Here is a 17,187-nt window from a genome sequence, read left to right as displayed (position 1 = left end):
ATTTCGTCGATTGGCTTAGGCATACGGAGTTCATTCATAGTCTAAGATCGAACCGAACCAAGGGTTGCAGCAGCAAGATTGGTAGCACGCAGAGGAGGACCCGGCTGATCCCCAGCTTGCGCATCTCGCCACTCTGGCCTGCTGAGCGCCCGCACGGTAGTTTCGTGGGTTGACTTAGGCATACAGAGTTCATTCCCAGTCTAAGCATACGGAGTTCATTCCCAGTCTACGATCGGATCAGACCGAGGGTTACGGGAGCACATGCTAGGCTCGGGCATGTGCTGGTTTCGAATTTTTCTTTACCGGGTCACCATCGTCGGAGAACCTGACCGGAGGCATTGGGGTTCCGGAGATCGGGGGTACCGGGGGGTGTGCGCACATGATGTGCGATGGGAGCTGGTACTTGGCCCTTATATTGGCCCCCTATCCCTCATCAAACCTCGAGAACTCACACCCCCTTAAAGAGCATTTGAGATTTTACAAGTTTGCTGCCAGTAGCCATTAAAGTGTCTGAAATGGGGGCACTTTTTTCAAATGGTCACAATATCTTGTACACTTCGAGTTTTTAGTTGAACTTTTTTGTGCATGCCAGCAAAAATACAAGGATCATGTCTACCAAGTTTGGGGCCAAAACTGCTTCTGAAAAATTTTTAAAAAATCCCAAACCGTAAAAAGTTTTGAAAATCTTGAAAAATAGAAAACGAGTCGTCTTGCCATGAAAGTTCACGTGAAGACTTAAGGGACCATTGTATGAATTTACAAGCCATAAAATGGCATTGGCATGCAGAAATATGAAGATGTACCTAAACCCACCTACCACCCTATCGATCCATGGCTTGCACATCCCGTCTCTCTAGCCGGCGTAGTGCCCGCTCGTCCGTCCGCCCACTCATTTCGTCGGTTGGCTTAGGCATACGGAGTTCATTCCCAGTCTAAGCATACGGAGTTCAGTTTCAATATAAGATTGGACCGGACCAAGGGTTCCAACAGCACATGCTATGCTCGGGCATGTGCTGGTGTCGCATTTTTCTTCACCGGGGCACCATCGTCGGATAACCTGATCGGCGACATTGGGGTTCCGACGACCGGGGGGGCCAGGGGGGTGTGCACACATGATGTGCAATGGGTGCTGGTACTTGGCCCTTATATTCACCCTCTATCCCTCATCAAACCTTGGGAACTCACACCCCCTTAAAGAGCATTTGAGATTTTACAGGTTTGCTGCCAGTAGGCATTAAAGTGTCTGAAATGGGGACACTTTTTCAAATGGTCACAAAATCTTGTACACTTCGAGTTCTTAGTTGAATTTTTTTATGCATTCCAACAAAAATACAAGGATCATGTCTACCAAGTTTGGGGCCAAAAATCCATCCAAAAAAATTTTGAAAAATCCCGAACCGTAAAAAGTTTCAAAAATCATGAAAAATAAAAAACGAGTCGTCATGCCTTAAAACTTCACGTGAAGGCTTAAGAGACCATTGTATGGATTTACAAGCCATAAAAATGGCATTCGCACATAAAAATATGATGATGTGCCTAAACCAACCTAGCACTTTATCGATCCATTGCTTGCGCATCCTGTCTCTCTGGCCGGCGTAGTGCCCGCCCGGCCACCCACCTGCTTGCTTCATCGGTTGGCTTAGGTATACGGAGTTCACTCCCACTCTAAGATCAGACCGGACCGAGGGTTGTGGCAGTAGGATCAGCAGCACGTAGAGGGGGACCCGGCCGATCCCCGACTTGCGCATCCCGCCCCTCTGGCTGGCTGAGCGCCCGCATGCTCGTTTCGTGGGTTGCCTTAGGCATACAAAGTTGATTCCCAGTCTAAGCATACGGATTTCATTCCTAATCTAAGATCGGACCAGACCGAGGGTTTCGACAGCACATGCTGGGCTCAAGCATGTGCTGGTGCCGTATTTTTCTTTATCGGAGCATCGTCCGAGAACCTGACTGGCGGCATTAGGGTTCCGGTGATCGTGGGGTTGGGGGGTGTGCGCACATGATGTGCGATGGGTGCTGGTACTTGGCCCTTATATTGGCCCCTTATCCCTCATCAAACCTCGAGAACTCACACCCCCTTAAAGAGCATTTGAGATTTTACAGGTTTGCTACTAGTACCATTAAAGTGTTTGAAATGGGGACACTTTTTTCAAATGGTCACAAAATCTTGTACACTTCGAGTTTTTACCTAAATTTTTTTGTCCATGCCAACAAAAATACAAGGATCACGTCTACCAAGTTTGAGCCAAAACTCCTTCCAAAAAAATTTTAAAAAATCCTGAACCGTAAAGGGTTTCAAAAATCTTGAAAAATAGAAAACGAGTCGTCTTGCCATGAAACTTCACGTGAAGGCTTAAGGGACCATTGTATGAATTTACAAGCCATAACAATGGCATTGGCATGCAAAAATATGAAGATGCCTACCACCCTATCGATCCATGGCTTGCGCATCCCGTCTCTCTGGCCGGCGTAGCGCCCGCCCGTCCGCCCACCCGTTCATCTCGTCGGTTGGCTTAGGCATACGCATACGGAGTGCATTCCTAGTCAAATATCAGACCAGACCGAGGGTTACGGCAGCACGTAGAGGGGGACTCGGCCAATCCCTGGCTTACGCATCCTGGCCCTCTGGCCGGCTAAGCACCCGCACGCTCGTTTCGTGGGTTGACTTAGGCATACGGAGTTCATTCCCAGTCTAAGCATACGGAGTTCATTCCCAGTCTAGGATCGTACTGGGCCGAGGGTTGTGCAGCACATGCTGGCCTCGTGCATGTGCTGGTGCGTCATTTTTCTTCGCCGGGGCACCATCGCCTGAGCATCACCGGAGAACCTGACTGGCGGCATTAGGGTTCCGATAATCAGGGGGCCGGGGGGGTGTACGCACATGATGTGCATTGGGTGTTGGTACTTGGCCCTTATATTGGCCCCCTATCCCTCATCAAACCTCGAGAACTCACAGCCCCTTAAAGAGCATTTGAGATTTTACAGGTTTGCTGCCAGTAGCCATTAAAGTGTCTAAAATGGGACACTTTTTTCAAATGGTCACAAAATCTTGTACATTTTGAGTTTTTTGCTGAATTTTTTTGTGCATGCCAACAAAAATACAAGGATCATGTCTACCAGGTTTGGGGCCAAAACTCCTTCCGAAAAATTTTAAAAAATCTAGAACCGCAAAAAGTTTTAAAAATCATGAAAAATAGAAAATGAGTCGTCTTGCCATGAAACTTCACGTGAAGGCTTAAGGGACCATTGTATCAATTTACAAGCCATAAAATTGGCATTGGCATGCAGAAATATGAAGATGTGCCTAAACCCACCTGCCACCCTATCAATCCATGGCTTGCGCATCCCGTCTCTCTAGCCGGCGTAATGCCCGTCCGTCCGCCCGCCCGCTTGTTTCGTCGGTTGGCTTAGTCATACGGATTTCATTCCCAGTCTAAGATCGAACCGAACTGAGGGTTGGGGCAGTAGGATCAGCAGCACGCAGAGGGGGACCTAGTCGATCCCTGGCTTGCGCATCCCACCCCTCAGGCCGGCTGAGCCCTCGCATATTCGTTTTATGGGTTGACTTAGGCATACGGAGTTCATTCCCAGTCTAAGATCGAATCAGACCGAGGGTTACGATAGCACATGCTGGGCTCGGGCATGTGCTGGTGCCATTTTTTTCTTCACCGGGGCACCATCGTCCGATCATCACCGGAGAACCTGACCGGCGGCATTGAGGTTTCGATGATTGGGGGGGCCGGGGGGTGTGTGCACATGGTGTGCGATGGGTGCTGGTACTTGGCCCTTGTATTGGCCCCCTATCCCTCATCAAACCTTGAGAACTCACACCCTCTTAAAGAGCATTTGAGATTGTACAGGTTTGCTACCAATAGCCATTAAAATGGCTGAAATAGGGACATTTTTTTCAAGTGGTCACAAAATCTTATACACTTCAAGTTTTTAGCTGAATTGTTTTGGGCATGCCAACAAATATACAAGGATTACGTCTACCAACTTTGGGGCCAAAACTCCTTCCGAAAAAATTTTAAAAAATCCCGAACCGTAACAAGTTTTAAAAATCATGAAAAATAGAAAACGAGTTGTCTTGCCATGAAACTTCACGTGAAGCTTTAAGGGACCATTGCATGAATTTACAAGCCTCTAAAATGGCATTGGCACGTAGAAATATGAAGATGTGCCTAAACCCACCTACCACCCTATCGATCCACGGCTTGCGCATCCCGTCTCTCTGGCCGGCGTAGTACCCGCCCACCCGCACGCCCGCTCGTTTGGTCGGTTGGCTTAGGCATACGGAGTTCATTCCCAGTCTAAGATCGGATCGAACCAAGGGTTACGGCAGCACATGCTCGAGGCACATGCTGGGCTCGAGCATGTGCTGGTGCCGCATTCTTCTTCGTCGGGGCACCATCGTCGGAGCATCGTCGGAGAACCTGACCGGCAGCATTGGGGTTCCGGTGATCGGGGGTGCCAAGAAGGGTGTACGCACATGATGTGCGATGGGTGCTGGTACTTGGCCCTTATATTGGCCCCCTATCCCGCATCAAACCATGAGAACTCACACCCCCTTAAAGAGCATTTGAGATTTTACAGGTTTGTTGCCAGTAGACATTAAAGTGTCTGAAATGGGGACATTTTTTTCAAATGGTCACGAAATCTTGTACACTTCGAGTTTTTAGCTGAATTGTTTTTTGCAAGCCAACCAAGATACAAGGATCATGTCTACCAAGTTTGGGGCCAAACTAATTCCAAAAAATTTTTAAAAAATCCCGAACCGTAAAAAGTTTCAAAAATCATGAAAAATAGAAAACGAGTTGTCTTGCCATGAAACTTCACGTGAAGGCTTAAGGGACCATTGTATGAATTTACAAGCCATAAAAATGGCATTGGCATGCAGGAATATGAAGATGTGCCTAAACCCACCTACCACCCTATCGATCCACGGCTTGCGCATCCCGTCTCTCTGGCCGGCGTAGTGCCCGCCCGCCCGGCCGCTCGTTTTGTCGGTTGGCTTAGGCATACGAAGTTCATTCCCAGTCTAAGATTGGACTAGACCAATTTTCCAGTAGCACGATCGATAGCACCTAGAGGGGGACCTGACCGATCCCCGGCTTGCGTATCCCGCCCCTCTGGCCGGCTGAACGACCGTACGCTCGTTTCATGGCTTGACTTAGGCATACAGAGTTCATTCCCAGTCTAAGCATACGGAGTTCATTCCCAGTCTAAGGTCAGATCGGATCAAGGGTTGTGGCAGCACATGCTGGGCTCGGGCATGTGCTGGTGCCACATTTTTCTTCGTCGAGGCACCATCACCGTAGCATCGCCGGAGAACCTGACCGGTGACATTGGGGTTCCGACGATCAGGGGGGCCGGGGGTTGTGCGCACATGATGTGCGATGGGTGCTGGTACTTGGCCCTTATATTGGCCCCCTATCCCTTATCAAACCTTAAGAACTCACACCCCCTTAAAGAGCATTGGAGATTTTACAGGTTTGCTACCAATAGCCATTAAAATGGCTGAAATGGGGACACTTTTTTCAAATGGTCACAAAATCTTTTACACTTCGAGTTTTTTGCTGAATTGTTTTGTGCATGCCAAGAAAAATACAAGGATCACATCTACCAACTTTGGGGCCAAAACTCCTTCTGAAAAAATTTTAAAAAATCCCGAACCACAAAATGTTTAGAAAATCAAGAAAAATAGAAAATAAGTCATCATGCCATGAAACTTCATGTGAAAGCTTAAGGGACCATCGTACGAATTTACAAGCCATAAAAATGACATTGGCACATAGAAATATGAAGATGTGCCTAAACCCACCTACCACCCTATCGATCAATGGCTTGCGCATCCCGTCTCTCGGGCCGACGTAGTGCCCGCCCGCCTGCCCGCCCACTCGTTTCATCGGTTGGCTTAGGCATACGGAGTTCATTCCCAGTCTAAAATCAGACTGGACCGAGGGTTTCGACAGCACATGCTAGGCTCAGGGATGGTATCGTATTTTTCTTCACCGAGGCACCATCGTCGGAGCATCGTCGGAGAACCTGACCGATGGCATTGGGGTTTCGACAATCGGGGGGGCCAGGGGGGTGTGCGCATGTGATGTGCGGTGGGTGCTAGTACTCGACCCTTCTATTGGCCCCCTATCCCTCATCAAACCTCGAGAACTCACACCCCCTTAAAGAGCATTTGAGATTTTACAGGTTTGCTACCAATAGCCATTAAAATCGCTGAAATGGGGACACTTTTTTCAAATGGTCACAAAATCTTGTACACTTCGAGTTTTTTTCTGAATTGTTTTGTGCATGCCAAAAAAAATACAAGGATCACGTATACCAAGTTTGGGTCCAAAAATCCTTCCGAAAAAATTTAAACAAAATCCTGAACCGTAAAAAGTTTCAAAAATCGTGAAAAATAGTAAACGAGTCGTCTTGCCATGAAACTTCACATGACGGCTTAAGGGACCATTGTATGAATTTACAAGCCATAAAAATGGCATTGGCACATAGAAATATGAAGATGTGCCTAAACCCACCTACCACCCTATCGATCCACTGCTTGCGCATCCCGTTTCTCTGGCCGGGGCAGTGGCCGCCTGTCCGCCCATCTCGTTTCGTCGGTTGGCTTAGGCATACTGAGTTCATTCCCAGTCTAAGATCAGATCGGACCAAGGATTGCGATAGCTGGATCGCCAGCACGCAGAGGGGGACCCAACCAATCCTCGGCTTATGTATCCCGCCCCTCTGGCCAGCTGAGCGCCCGCACGCTCGTTTCATGGGTTGACTTAGGCATACGGAGTTCATTCCCAGTCTAAGCATACGGAGTTCATTCCCAGTCTAAGATCGGATCGGACGGGCTCGGGCATGTTCTGGAGTCGCATGTTTCTTCACCGGGGCACCATCGCCGGAGAACCTGACCGGCGGCAATAGGGTTTCGGCGATCGGGGGGGTCGAGGGGGTGTCCGCACATGATGTGCGATGGGTGCTGGTACTTGGCACTTATATTGGCCCCCTATCCCTCATCAAACCTCGAGAACTCACACCCCCTTAAAGGGCATTTGAGATTTTACAAGTTTGCTGCCAGTAGCCATTAAAGTGTCTGAAATGGGGACACTTTTTTCAAATGGTCACAAAATCTTGTACACTTCGAGTTTTTAGCTTAATCTTTTTGTGCATGCCAACAAAAATACAAGGATCACGTCTACCAAGTTTAGGGCCAAAACTCCCTCCGAAAAAAATTTAAAAAATCCCAAACCGTAAAAAGTTTTTAAGATCGAGAAAAATAAAAAACGAGTTGTCTTCCATGAAACTTCAGGTGAAGGCTTAAGGGACCATTGTATTAATGTACAAGCGATAAAAATGGCATTGGCATGCAAAAATATGAAGATGTGCCTAAACCCACCTACCACCCTATCGATCCATGGCTTGCACATCCCGTCTCTCTGGCCGGCGTAGTGCCTGCCCGCCCGTCTGCCCGCTCATTTCATCGGTTGGCTTAGGCATACAGAGTTCATTCCCAGTCTAAGATTGGATCAGACCGAGGGTTGCGGCAGCAGGATTGGCAGCACACAGACGGGGACCCGACCGATCCTCAGCTTGTGCATCCTGCCCCTCTGGCCGGCTGAGCGCCCGCACACTCGTTCCGTAGGTTGACTTAGGAATACGAAGTTCATTCCCAGTCTAAGATCGGATCGGACCGAGGGTTGGGGCAGCACATGCTAGGCTTGGGCATGTGCTGGTGCCGTATTTTTCTTCGCCATGGCACCATCGCCGGAGAATCACCGGAGAACCTGACCGGCGGTATTGGAGTTCCGATGATCGGGTGGGCCGGGGGGTGTGTGCACATGATGTGCGATGGGTGCTGGTACTTGGCCCTTAAATTGGCCCCCTATCCCTCATCAAACCTCGAGAACTCACACCCCCTTAAAGGGCATTTGAGATTTTACAGGTTTGCTGCCAGTAGCCATTAAAATGTCTAAAATGGGGACACTTTTTTCAAATGGTCACAAAATCTTGTACACTTCGAGTTTTTAGCTGAATGTTTTTATGCATGCCAACAAAAATACAAGGATCACGTGTACCATGTTTGGGGCCAAAATTCCCTCCGAAAAAATTTTAAAAAATCTTGAACCGTAAAACGTTTCGAAAATTATGAAAAATAGAAAACGAGTCGTCTTGCCATGAAACTTCACGTGAAGGCTTAAGGGACCATTGTATGAATTTACAAGCCATAAAAATGGCATTGGCACATAGAAATATGAAGATGTGCCTAAACCCACCAACCACCCTATCGATCCATGGCTTGCGCATCTCGTCTCTCTAGCCGACGTAGTGCCTGCCCGCCCGCCCGCCCGGACGCTCATTTCATCGGTTGGCTTAGGCATACTGAGTTCATTCCTAGTCTAAGATCAGACCGGACCGAGTGTTCCGACAGCAAGATCGGTAGCATGTAAAGGGGGACCCGACCGATCCCCGGCTTGCGCATCCCGCCTCTCTAGTCGGTTGAGCGCCCGCACGCTCGTGGGTTAACTTAGGCATACAGAGTTCATTCCCAGTCTAAGCATACGGAGTTTGTTCCTAGTCTAAGATCGGACAGGACCGAGGGTTGCAGCAGCACATGCTAGGCTCAGGCATGTGCTGGTGCCGTATTTTTCTTCATCGGGGCACCATTGTCGAAACATCACCGGAGAACCTGACCGACGACATTGGGGTTCCGGTGATCGGGGGGCCGGGGGGGTGTGTCCGCACACGATATGCAATGGGTGCTAGTACTTGGCCCTTATATTAGCCCCCTATACCACATCAAACCTCGAGAACTCACACCCCCTTAAAGAGCATTTGAGATTTTATAGGTTTCCTGCCAGTAGCCATTAAAGTGTCTGAAATGGAAACACTTTTTTCAAATGGTCACAAAATCTTGTACACTTTGAGTTTTTAGTTGAATTTTTTTGTGCGTGCCAAAAAAAATACATGGATCACGTCCACCAACTTTGGGGAAAAAATCCTTCCGAAAAAATTTTAAAAAATCCCGAACCGTAAAAAGTTTTAAAAATTGTGAAAAATAGAAAACGAGTCATCTTGCCATGAAACTTCACGTGAAGGCTTAAGGGACCATTGTATGAATTTACAAGCCATAAAACTGGCATTGGCACGCAGAAATATGAAGATGTGCCTAAACCCACCTACCACCCTATCGATCCACGGATTGCGCATCCTGTCTCTCTGGTCGGCGTAGTGCCCGCCCGCCCACCCGCTCGTTTCATCGGTTGGCTTAGGCATACAATGTTCATCACCGGGGCACCATCACTGGAGAACTTGATCGACGGCATTGGAGTTCCAACGATCGGGGGGTCGGGGCAGCTGTTCGTATATGATGTGCGATGGGTGGTACTTGGCCCTTATATTGGCCCCCTATCTCCCATCAAACCTCGAGAACTCACACCCCCTTAAAGAGCATTTGAGATTTTACAGGTTTGCTGCCAGTAGCCATTAAAGTGTCTCAAATGGGGACACTTTTTTCAATGGTCACAAAATCTTGTACACTTCGACTTTTTACCTAAATTGTTTTGTGCATGCCAACAAAATACAAGGATCACGTTTACCAAGTTTGGGGCCAAAACTCCTTCCAAAAAAATTTTAAAAAACCCGAACCGTAAAAGCTTTTGAAAATATTGAAAAATAGAAAACGAGTCGTCTTGCCATGAAAGTTCACGTGAACTCTTAAGGGACCATTGTATGAATTTACTAGCCATAAAAATGGCATTGGCACGTAGAAATATGAAGATGTGCCTAAACCCACCAACCACCCTATCGATCCACGGATTGCGCATCCTGTCTCTCTGGCCGGCGTAGTGCCCGCCCGCCCGCCCGTTCGTTTTGTTGGTTGGCTTAGGCATACGGAGTTCATTCCCAGTCTAAGATCGGACCGGACCGAGGGTTGCGGCAGCACATGCTGGGCTCGGGCATGTGCTGGTACCACATTTTTCTTCGCTGGGGCACCATCGTCGGAGCACCGCCAGAGAACCTGATCGGCGGCAGTAGGGTTTCGACGATCGGGGGTGCTGGTACTTGGCCCGTATATTGGCCCCTATCCCTCATCAAACCTCAAGAACTCACACCCCCTTAAAGAGCATTTGAGATTTTACAGGTTTGCTGCCAGTAGCCATTAAGGTGTCTGAAATGGGGACACTTTTTTCAAATGGTCACAAAATCTTGTACACTTCGAGTTTTTCACTGAATTTCTTTGTGCATGCCAAAAAAAATAAAAGGATCATGACTACCAAGTTCGGGGCCAAAACCCCTTCCAAAAAAATTTTAAAAAATCCTGAACCGTAAAAAGTTTTGAAAATCGTGAAAATAAAAAGCAAGTCGTCTTGCCATGAAACTTCACTTGAAGGCTTAAGGGACCATTGTACGAATTTACAAGCCATAAAGATGGCATTGCACATAGAAATATTAAGATGTGCCTAAACCTGCCTACCACCTTATCGATCCATAGCTTGCACATCCCGTCTCTCTAGTCGGTTTAGTGCTCGCCTGCCCGCCCGCTTATTTCTTCGATTGGCTTAGGCATACGGAGTTCATTCTCAGTCTAAGATCAGACCAGACCGAAGGTTGTGGTAGTAGAATCGGTAGCATGCAGAGGGGGACCCAGCCGATCCCCGGCTTGCGCATCCCGCCCTTCTGGGCAGCTGACGCCCGCACGCTCGTTTCGTGGGTTGACTTAGGCATACGGAGTTCATTCCCAGTCTAAGCATATGGAGTTCATTCCCAGTCTAAGATCGGACTGGATCGAGGGTTACGGTAGCCCATGCTGGGCTCTGACATGTGCTGGTGCCACTTTTTTCTTCGTCAGGGCACCATCACCGGTGTGTCATCGGAGAAGCTGACCGACGGCATTGGGGTTCCGGCGATCGGGGGGCCGGGGGGTGTGCGCACATGATGTGCGATGGGTGCTGGCACTTGGCCCTTATATTGGCCCCCTATCCCTCATCAAACCTTGAGAACTCACACCCCCTGAAAGAGCATTTGAGATTTTACAGGTTTGCTGCCAGTAGCCATTAAAGTGTCTGAAATGGGGACACTTTTTTCAAATGGTCACAAAATCTTGTACACTTCGAGTTTTTAGCTGAATTCTTTTGTGCATGCCAAAAAAAATACAAGGATCACACCTACCATGTTTGGGGCCAAAAATCCTCCGAAAAAATTTTAAAAAATCTCAAACTGCAAAAAGTTTAAGAAATCATGAAAAATAGAAAACGAGTCGTCTTGCCATGAAACTTCACGTGAAGGCTTAAGGGACCATTGTATGAATTTACAAGCCATAAAAATGGCATTGGCATGCAGAAATATGAAGATGTGCCTAAACCCACCTACCACCCTATCAATCCACTGCTTGCACATCCCGTCTCTCTGGCCGGCATAGTGCCCGCCTGCTCGCCCGCTAGCTCGTTTCGTCAGTCGGCTTTGGCATACTGAGTTCATTCCCAGTCCAAGATTGGACCGGGTCGAGGGTTGTGATAGCAGGATTGGCAGCACACAGAGTGGGACCTGACCGATCCCCGGCTTGCGCATCCCGCCCCTCTTACCGGCTGAGCACCCACACGCTCGTTTTGTGGGTTGACTTAGGCGTACGGAGTTCATTCCCAGTCTAAGCATACGAAGTTCATTCCCAATCTAAGATCGGATCAGACCAAGGGTTACGACAGCATATGCTTGGCTCAGGCATGTGCTGGTGTCGTATTTTTCTTCGTCGGGGCAACATCGTCGGGGAACCTGACCGGTGGCATTGGGGTTCTAAGATCGGGGGGGCCGGGGGGTGTGCGCACATGATGTGCGATGGGTGCTGGTACTTGGCCCTTATATTGGCCCCCTATCCCTCATCAAACCTTGAGAACTCACACCCCCTGAAAGAGCATTTGAGATTTTGCAGGTTTGCTACCAGTAGCCATTGAAGTGTCTGAAATGGGGACACTTTTTTCAAATGGTCACAAAATCTTGTACACTTCGAGTTTTTAGCTGAATTTTTTTATGCATGCCAAAAAAAATACATGGATCACGTCTACCAAGTTTGCGGTCAAAACTCCTTCCGAAAAAAATTTTAAAAAATCCCGAACCACAAAAATTTTTGAAAATCGTGAAAAATAGAAAACGAGTCATCTTGCCATGAAACTTCACGTGAAGGCTTAAGGGACCATTGTATGAATTTAAAAGCCATAAAAATGGCATTGGCATGCAGAAATAAGAAGATGTGCCTAAACCCACCTACCACCCTATCGATCCACAGCTTGCGCATCCCATCTCTCTAGTCGACGTAATGCCAGCCCGCCCGCCCACCCACTCGTTTTGTCGGTTGGCTTAGGCATACGGAGTTCAATCCCAGTCTAAGATCAGACCAGACTGAAGGTTGCGGTAGCAAGATCGGTAGCACACAGAGGGGGACCCGACCGATCCCCGAGATGCACGCTCGTTTCATGGGTTGACTTAGGCATACGGAGTTCATTACCAGTCTAAGCATACGGAGTTCATTCCCAGTCTAAGATCGGACCGGACCGAAGGCTGCAGTAGCACATGCTAGGCTCGGGCATGTGCTGGTGTCGCATTTTTCTTCACCGGGGCATCATCGCCGGAGCATCACCAGAGAGCCTCACCGGTGGCATTGGGGTTCCGACGATCGGTGGGGCAGGGGGTGTACGCACATGATGTGCGATGGGTGCTGGTACTTGGCCCTTAGGCTTACGAAGTTCATTCCCAGTCTAAGATCGGATCAGACCGATGCTGCGGCAGCACATGCTGGGCTCGAGCATGTGCTAGTGCCACATTTTTCTTCGTTGGGGCACCATCACCAGAGCATCGTCGGAGAACCTGACCGACGGTATTGGGGTTTCGATGATCAGGGGGGCCGGGGGGTGTGCGCACATGATGTGCGATGGGTGCTGGTACTTGGCCCTTATATTGGCCCCCTATCCCTCATCAAACCTCAAGAACTCACACCCCCTTAAAGAGCATTTGAGATTTTATAGGTTTGCAGCTAGTAGCCATTAAAGTGTCTAAAATGGGGACACTTTTTTCGAATGGTCACAAAATCTTGTTCACTTCGAGTTTTTAGCTGAGTTTTTTTGTGCATGCCAAAAAAAATACAAGGAACACATCTACCAAATTTGGGGCCAAAACTCCTTCCGAAAAAATTTTAAAAAATCTTGAACCGCAAAAAGTTTCAAAAATGGTGAAAAATAGAAAACGAGTCTTCTTGCCATGAAACTTCACGTGAAGGCCTAAGGGACCATTGTATGAATTTACAAGCCATAAAAAAGGTATTGGCACTCAGAAATATGAAGATGTGCCTAAACCCACCTACCACCCTATCCAACCACGGCTTGCACATCCCGTCTCTCTGGCCGACGTAGTGCCCGTCCGCTCGTTTCGTCGATTGGCTTAGGCATATGAAGTTCATTCCCAGTCTAAGATCGGATCGGACCAAGGGTTATGGCAGTAGGATCGGCAGCACGCAGAGAGGGACCCGATCGATCCTCAGCTTACGCATCCCGCCCCTCTGGCTGGCTGAGCGCCCGCACGCTCGTTTCGTGGGTTGACTTAGGCATATAGAGTTCATTACCAGTGTAAGCATATGAAGTTCATTCCCAGTCTAAGATCGGATCGGACCAAGGGCTGCGGCAGCACATGCTAGGCTCGGGCATGTGCTAGTGTCGCATTTTTCTTCGTCGGGGCACCATCACCGGAGCATCACCAGAGAGCCTCACTGGTGGCATTGGGGTTCCGACGATCAGTGGGGCAGGGGGGTGTGCGCACATGATGTGTGATGGGTGCTGGTACTTGGCCCTTAGGCATACGAAGTTCGTTCCCAGTCTAAGATCAGATCAGACCGACACTGTGACAGCACATGTTGGGCTCGAGCATGTGCTAGTGCCACATTTTTCTTCGTTAGGGCACCATCACCGGAGCATCGCCGGAGAACCTGACCGGTGGCATTGGGGTTTCTGCGATCGAGGGGGCCAGGGGGTGTACGCACATGATATGCGATGGGTGCTGGTACTTAGCCCTTAGGCATACGAAGTTCGTTCCCAGTCTAAGATCGGACAAGACCAAGGGCTGCGGTAGCACATGTTGGGCTCGAGCATGTGCTGGTGCCACATTTTTCTTCGTTGGGGCACCATCACCGGAGCATCACCGGAGAACCTGACCAGTGGCATTAGGGTTCCTGCGATCTGGGGGCCGGGGGGTGTACGCACTTGATGTGCGATGGGTGCTAGTACTTAGCCCTTATATTGGCCCTTATATGGCATTGGCACATAGAAATATGAAGATGTGCCTAAACCCACCTACCACCCTATCGATCCACGGCTTGCACATGCCGTCTCTCTGGCCGACGTAGTGCCCGCCTGCCCGCCTGCTCGCTCGTTTCATCGGTTGGCTTAGGCATACAGAGTTCATTCCTAGTCTAAGATTGGACTGGGCAAGGGCTGTGACAGTAGGATCGACAGCACGCAAAGGTGGACCCTGTCGATCCCTGGCTTGCGCATCCCACCCCTCTGGCCGGTTGAACGCCCGCACGCTCGTTTCATGGGTTGACTTAGGCATACGGAGTTCATTCCTAGTCTAAGCATATGGAGTTCATTCCCAGTCTAAGATCGGACCGGACCGAGGGTTGCGACAGCACATGCTGGGCTCGAGCATGTGCTGGTGCCGCATTTTTCTTCACCGGGGCACCATCGTCGGAGTATCACCGGAGAACCTGACTGACAGCATTGGGTTTCTGGCGATCGGGGGGGCCGGGGGGTGTGCGCACATGATGTGTGATGGGTGCTGTTACTTGGCCCTTATATTGGCCCCCTATCCCTCATCAAACCTCAAGAACTCACACCCCATTAAAGAGCATTTGAGATTTTACAGGCTTGCTGCCCGTAGCGATTAAAGTGTCTGAAATGGGGACATTTTTTTTCAAATGGTCACAAAATCTTGTACACTTGTACGAGTTGTCTTGCCATGAAACTTCACGTGAAGGCTTAACGAACCATTGTATGAATTTACAAGCCATAAAAATGGCATTGGCACACAGAAATATGAAGATGTGCCTAAGCCCACCTACCATTGTATCGATCCACGGCTTGCGCATCCCGTCTGTCTGGCCATAGTAGTGGCCGCCCGCCCACTCGTTTCATCCGTTGGCTTAGGCATACGGAGTTTGTTCCCAGTCTAAGATCAGATCGGACCGAGGAGTGTGCTAGCAGGATCGGTGGCAGGCCGAGGGGGACCCGACCGATCCCCGTCTTATGCATCCCGCCACTCTGGCCGGCTGAGCGCCCACACGCTTGTTTCATGGGTTGACTTTGGCATATGGAGTTCATTCCCAGTCTAAGCATACTGAGTTCATTCCCAATCTATGATCGGATCGGACCGAGGGTTACGGTAGCACATGCTGGGCTCGGGCATGTACTGGTGCCGCATTTTTCTTCGTCGGAGCATCGTCGGAGAACCTGAACGGCGGCATTGGGGTTCTGGCGATCGGGGGTTAACTTAGCCATTCGGAGTTCATTCCCAGTCTAAGCATACGGAGTTCATTCCCACTCTAAGATCGGATCGGAGTGAGGGTTGCGGCAGCACATGCTGCGCTCGGGCATGTGCTAGTGCCGCATTTGTCTTCGTCGGGGCACCATCGTCGGAGCATCGCCGAGAACCTGACCGACGGTATTGGGGTTCCGACGATCGGGGGGGCTGGGGGGGTGTGCGCCCATGATGTGCGATGGGTACTGGTACTTGGCCCTTATATTGGCCCCTTATCCCTTATCAAACCTTGAGAACTCACACCCCTTTAAAGAGCATTTGAGATTTTACAGGTTTGCTGCCAGTAGCCATTAAAGTGTCTGAAATGGGGACACTTTTTTCAAATTGTCACAAAATCTTGTACACTTTGAGTTTTTAGCTGATTTTTTTTGTGCATGCCAACAAAAATACCAGGATCATGTCTACCAAGTTAGGGGCCAAAGCTCCTTCCAAAAAAATTTTAAGAAATCCCGAACCGTAAAAAGTTTCAAAAATCATGAAAAATAGAAAATGAGTCATCTCGCCATGAACCTTCACGTAAAGGCTTAAGGGGCCATTGTATGAATTTACAAGCCATAAAAATGGCATTGGTATGCTGAAATATGAAGATGTGCCTAAACCCACCTACCACCCTATCGATCCATAACTTGCGCATCCCGTCTCTCTGGCCGACGTAGTGCCCGCTCGCCTGCCCGCTTGTTTTGTCAGTTGGCTTAGGCATACGGAGTTCATTCCCAACCTAAGATCGAACCGGACCAAGGGTTGCGGTAGCAGGATCGGTAGCACGTAGAGGGGGACCCGGCCGATCCTCGGCTTGCGCATCCCGCCCCTCTAGGCGACTGAGCCCCCGCACGCTCGTTTCGTGGGTTGACTTGGCATACGGAGTTCATTCCCAATGTAAGATCGGATCAAACCGAGGGTTGCACCAGCACATGCTAGGATCAGGCATGTGCTGGTACCGTATTTTTCTTCGTCGGGGCACCATCGTCGGAGCATCATCAGAGAACTTGATCGGTGGCATTGGGGTTCCGACGATCGGGGGGGCTGGGGGGTGTGCGCACATGATGTGCGATGGGTGCTGGTACTTGGCCCATATATTGGCCCCCTATCCCTCATCAAACCTCGAGAACTCACAACCCCTTAAAGAGAATTTGAGATTTTCCACGTTTTCTGCCAGTAGCCATTAAAGTGTCTGAAATGGGGACACTTTTTTCAAATGGTCACAAAATCTTGTACACTTCGAGTTTTTAGCTGAATTTTTTTGTGCATGCCAACAAAAATACAAGGATCATGTCTACCAAGTCTGGGGCCAAAAATCCTTCCGAAAAAAGTTTAAAAAATCCCGAACCGAAAAAAGTTTCAAAAATCGTGAAAAATAGAAAACGAGTCATCTTGCCATGAAACTTCTCGTGAAAACTTAAGGGACCATTGTATGAATTTACAAGCCATAAAAATGGCATTGGCATGCAAAAATATGAAGATGTGCCTAAACCCACCTACCACCCTATTGATCCACGTTGTCACGGACTAAGCTTTCTCTTAACAAGCAATAGACCGTGCAGCATTTGAATGGGTGCTCCCAACCAAGTCAACCTTCAATAGATCGATATCTGAACAAATAACCAT

This window comes from Durio zibethinus, chromosome 1, assembly GCF_047325235.1.
Source record: "Durio zibethinus cultivar Kanyao isolate XHJ-2024 chromosome 1, ASM4732523v1, whole genome shotgun sequence".
In the NCBI taxonomy this organism is placed as follows: Eukaryota; Viridiplantae; Streptophyta; class Magnoliopsida; order Malvales; family Malvaceae; genus Durio; species Durio zibethinus.
Note: the sequence above shows the minus strand (reverse complement) of the source record.